The sequence below is a fragment of the Coregonus lavaretus genome, assembly GCF_964263955.1.
Source record: "Coregonus lavaretus genome assembly, chromosome: 32".
NCBI lineage: Eukaryota > Metazoa > Chordata > Actinopteri > Salmoniformes > Salmonidae > Coregonus > Coregonus lavaretus.
The window spans coordinates 19,581,905-19,588,027 of record NC_140019.1 but is presented as its reverse complement, the minus strand read 5'-3'; positions in this window follow the sequence as shown (position 1 = coordinate 19,588,027).

Below are 6,123 nucleotides of genomic sequence, written 5' to 3'. Positions count from 1 at the left end.
AAAACTTACACGACAGTTCACAGAATTGTCCATTTAAATACATCTAGCCAGTTTATTCATTACTACATTTAGCTAACATTAGATAGTTCATCCAGAGATTGTTACCTTTCGGCCAGCTCATGGCATTTGTAGTTTTTATGATAACCACATTAGTGGGGGGTAAATACAGGTGAATGTATTGATAAGTTACCTATTATCATTCCTTTTTTTTTATTTACCCCTTTTTCGTGATATCCAATTGGTAGTTACAATCTTGTCCCATCTCTGCAACTCCCATACGGACTCGGGAGCGGCGAAGGTCGAGAGCCATGCGTCCTCCGACACACGACCCTGCCAAGCCACACTGCTTGCTTAATTCGGTTGCCAGCCGTGTCGGAGGCCGTACAACTGCCGACTGTGTCAGCGTGCATGCGCCCACCGGAGTCACTAGAGCACGATGGGACAAGGACATCCGGCCGGCCAAACCCTCCCCTAACCTGGATGATGCTGGGCCAATTGTGTGCCGCCTCATGGGTCTCCCAGTTGCGGCCAGCTGCGACACAGCCCGGGATCAAACCTGGGTCTGTAGGGACGCCTCAAGCACTGCGATGCAGTACCTTAGACCGCTGCACCACTCGAGATGCCCTAGAGAGATTTACACGGTTATCAAAACGTCACGTTAGGGTAAACCTACACGAAACACAGACCTTATTTTAATTGTTACTAAAACCTTATGGGAAAAACGAATGGTGGAAAAACGATTCGAACCATTTCTCTGCTTGACCTTTAGGTTTTTTTATTGGTATTACGACTCATACTGTGGTACTCTATTGGACCTTAATGCATACTTTTAAATTATGTGAGCTAAATGTAACACACTGTAAGAACTACTTTAGAGTTACTATGTGCGATGTGCAAACAGTCTATTAAATAAAAAAGTATATCAGTTTAATTTAAGGACCAAAGGATTGACAGCCGTCCCATATAGATTGCAAAATAGTTGGGAAGAGATCTTTGACGTACCGATCCCATGGCATAGTGTTTATGAACTGACACGCAAAACGACACCGGATTCAAAAATTAGAATCTTTCAATTTAAATTATTATATAAAATTCTTGCTACCAATAGAATGTTATTTATATGGGGGATACAATCTTCCCAGCTCTGCAGATTTTGCTGTGAAGAGACAGAATCATTAGATCATTTGTTTTGGTTCTGTCCATTTGTAGCTTGTTTTTGGACACAGGTCCAGGAATGGCTAAAGAATTGCAATATTTACATGGAACTAACCTTGCAGATAGCATTACTGGATGATCTGAAAAGTCATAGTCAATCAATCAATAATATAATAATACTTTTAGCAAAAATGTTTATTTTTAATTCACAATCTGTAGAAGCAATGAGAATAGAAAGGTTCAGAACTTTTGTAAAACATCACAGTACGGTTGAAATATATATGGCAAATAGAAATCCTATATGGATGGTGTTAAGAGATAGATGGGAGGTATTGAATAGAGTTGAAGGATGGGACTAATAACAAATAACAACAAATAATAACAAAGATATCTAATAATGTAAGCATACTGTGTCCATAATAAGTATATAGGTTGTATGTTGGGAGCTTTTGGGAAAGAGCACAGTTAGAAAGATATGGCATACCGGATGGACATCATGAAAATGATCGGAGAGGTTGAGAGTAGAAGAAGTTCAGGAGCAAAAATATATATATATATATATATATATATATATATATATATATATATATATATATATATATATATATATATATATATAATATAATTATTGTAAAATTAACTCTGTCCATAAGGTGTAGATAGTAATTATAGACCGGAAGTAGAGGCCTGGGCATTGTTGTTTACTAATTTACTCCAAGTAGGGAAAGGATGGTGGGGTTGAAAAGTAATAAAGGGGAGTATATATATAAAAAAATTAAAATAAAAACATGGGGGATTGGAAGTGATGCAGACAATTACATTGATAGAAGATACAATCTATCTGCAATATTAAGCTGATCCATTCCCCCCGAAAAAAATAAAAAAAAATAAAAAAAATAACAGTCTATTTAGGTTTGAAAAGAAGACTGGTATCTAAAGCAATGTCTTCTAATAAGGCAAGGAAAAACATTCAAGGAAGGATACTGCAAGGACTCTGTGATATACGTTTGAAATGGACGTTTATCTATTGTGGAAATGGTTTGTTTTCTCTCTTTGTTTCAATCAATTCACAACAACCGAGTATTACAACCGCAATGAACATTCATTCACATCAATACAATTTTGTCCAATACAGTAATCAAAACAAATAAGAAACTGTGTCCCCAATAAATACAAAATGGTGCACTAAATTATCAGTCCAGTTCCTACCACAATGTACCAGTCAAATGACTTCTACAAACTTCTTCGCCATCTTCAGAGGCTCATCTACAGCTTCTACAATCATCATCAGTCCAGGCGATGATGATGATTGTAGAAGCTGTACACTACCGGTCAAAAGTTTTAGAACACCTACTCATTCAAGGGTTTGTCTTTATTTGTACTATTTTCTACATTGTAGAATAATAGTGAAGACATCAAAACTATGAAATAACACATATAGAATCATGTAGTAACCAAAACCGTGTTAAACAAATCAAAATATATTTTGTATTTGAGATTCTTCAAATAGCCACCCTTTGCCTTGATGTCAGCTTTGCACACTCTTAGCATTCTCTCAACCAGCTTCACCTGGAATGCTTTTCCAACAGTCTTGAAGGAGTTCCCACATATGCTGAGCACTTTTGGCTGCTTTTCCTTCACTCTACAGTCCGACTCATCCGAAACCATCTCAATTGGGTTGAGGTCGGGGGATTGTGGAGGCCAGGTCATCTGATGCTGCATTCCATCACTCGCCTTCTTGGTAAAATGGGATGGCTTATCGCTGCAGAATACTGTGGTAGCCATGCTGGTTAAGTGTGCCTTGAATTCTAAATAAATCACAGACAGTGTCACCAGCTAAGCACCCCCACACCATCACACCTCCTCCTCCATGCTTTACGGTGGGAAATACACATGCGGAGATCATCCGTTCACCCACACCGTGTCTCACAAAGACACGGCGGTTGGAACCAAAAGTCTCCAATTTGGACTCATTTTTACATTTACATTTTCGTCATTTAGCAGACGCTCTTATCCAGAGCGACTTACAAATTGGTGCATTCACCTTATGATAGCCAGTGGGACAACCACTTTACAATATATATATATATATATATATATATATATATATATATATATATATATATATATATATATATATATATATATATATATATATATATATATATATATAAAACATTTTTTTTATTTTTGGGGGGGGGGGGGGGGGGGGGGGGGGGGGGGGGGGTAGAAGGATTACTTTTATCCTTGAGCAAGGCACTTAACCCTAATTGCTCTTGTAAGTCGCTCTGGATAAGAGCGTCTGCTAAATGACTAAAATGTAAATGTAATCCTATCCCAGGTATTCCTTAAAGAGGTGGGGTTTCAAGTGTCTCCGGAAGGTGGTGAGTGACTCCGCTGTCCTGGCGTCGTGAGGGAGCTTGTTCCACCATTGGGGTGCCAGAGCAGCGAACAGTTTTGACTGGGCTGAGCGGGAACTGTGCTTCCGCAGAGGTAGGGGGGCCAGCAGGCCAGAGGTGGATGAACGCAATGCCCTCGTTTGGGTGTAGGGACTGATTAGAGCCTGAAGGTATGGAGGTGCCGTTCCCCTCACAGCTCCGTAGGCAAGCACCATGGTCTTGTAGCAGATGCGAGCTTCAACTGGAAGCCAGTGGAGTGTGCGGAGGAGCGGGGTGACGTGAGAGAACTTGGGAAGGTTGAAAACCAGACGGGCTGCTGCATTCTGGATGAGTTGTAGGGGTTTAATGGCACAGGCAGGGAGCCCAGCCAACAGCGAGTTGCAGTAATCCAGACGGGAGATGACAAGTGCCTGGATTAGGACCTGTGCCGCTTCCTGTGTAAGGTAGGGTCGTACTCTGCGAATGTTGTAGAGCATGAACCTACTGGGAGGAGGACACAACGGAGTTGTCAACCCTGATGGCGAGATCATGGAGCAGGCAGTCCTTCCCCGGGAGGAAGAGCAGCTCCGTCTTGCCAAGGTTCAGCTTGAGGTGGTGATCCGTCATCCACACTGATATGTCATCCACACTGATATGTCTGCCAGACATGCAGAGATGCGATTCGCTCCCTCACGACGCCAGACCAAAGGACAAATTTCCACCGGTCTAATGTCCATTGCTCGTGTTTCTTGGCCCAAGCAAGTCTCTTCTTCTTATTGGTGTCCTTTAGTAGTGGTTTCTTTGCAGCAATTCGACCATGAAGGCCTGATTCACACAGTCTCCTCTGAACACTTGATGTTGAGATGTGTCTGTTACTTAAACTCTGTGAAGCATTTATTTGGGCTGCAATTTCTGAGGCTGGTAACTTTAATGAACTTATCCTCTGCAGCAGAGGTAACTCTGGGTCTTCTATTCCTGTGGCGGTCCTCATGAGAGCCAGTTTCATCATAGCGCTTGATGGTTTTTGCGACAGCACTTGAAGAAACTTTAAAAGTTATTGAAATGTTCTGTATTGACTGACCTTCATGTCTTAAAGTAATGATGGACTGTTGTTTCTCTTTGCTTATTTGAGCTGTACTTGCCATAATATGGACTTGGTCTTTTACCAAATAGGGCTATCTTCTGTATACCACCCCTACCTTGTCACAACACAACTGATTGGCTCAAACGCATTAAGAAATAACACAAATTAACTTTTAAGAAGGCACATCTGTTAATTGAAATGCATTCCAGGTGACTACTTCATGAAGATGGTTGAGAGAATGCCAAGAGTGTGCAAAGCTGTCATTTACATTTTACATTTTAGTCGTTTAGCAGACGCTCTGATCCAGAGCGACTTAAAGTTAGTTAGTGAGTACATACATTTTTTTTTTCATACTGGCCCCCCATGGGAATCAAACCCACAACCCTGGCGTTGCAAATGCCATGCTCTACCAACTGAGCTACATGGGACTACAAGGTAAAGGCTGTCCTCAAGGCAAAGGGTGGCTATTTGAAGAATCTCAAACATAAAATATATTTTGATTTGTTTATCACTCTTTTGGTTACTACATGATTGTATATGTGTTATTTCATAGTTTTGATGTGATCACTATTATTCTACAATGTAGAAAATAGTACAAATAAAGAAAACCCTTGAATTAGTAGGTGTTCTAAAACTTTTGACAGGTAGTATAGATGAGCCTCTGAAGATGGTGAAGTAGTTTGTAGCTGGTGCCGTGGAATCAAAAGGGGGACACAAAAAAACTGTCTGCACAGAACCTACAAAATAATCAATTATTCAGTCTCTTACTTTTATAAAAAACAAAGTCTCAGTAATGAAATGTGCTTCAGTAAGGTTGGCTTTTTAGCGTTCATTGCCATGGTTATCAACTGTACCGCAGAAGTGGAATGTAAAATCACAGAAAATAGGTGTTGCGGTGGCAGCTGCAGAGAAGTACTTGGGTTTACGAGATTTTACTGCATTAGAGTTACAGGGTGTGTTCAATGTTGGTGTCCTGTCCGCCCAGGCTGTCGGCCTGGTGTAGGATCAGATAGTGTCAAAGTAGTGGAATGTGCTGGTGTTTTTATGTTATTTTAATGAGTGTAGGGTTAGTTGGCAGGGTCATTTTCTTTCTTGTACACTTTTTGTATCACAAAAAAGTGTAATGTATTTACACTCCAGTCCAGTTGGTAGCTGTAATGAACCTTTTTGGTTCCCAACCGCCATTTAAAAATCACACAAGGGCTAAGTTACCTGAGTGCGTTCAGTTCGCTTGAACATTTGCCTCGTTGCGGAACGTTTTGTAGTTACAGAATGACACGTTTCCCAAAAATGTTCATCAAAATAATTATACGTTTCATTTTTATTCGCGACTAGGTTTTTTCAAAACTTTTCCAGCTGTTTTTATCGACACAAGACAGTTCAATGGAAATGCACCATAGCAGGCAATTCTCATTTTTTCCAATGCAAATTTCTAACTGTCTACAAAAAATTATTGGACAAGTTCATGGAAACGTAGTTATTGAGTGTTGAAATCCATAGTTGCTG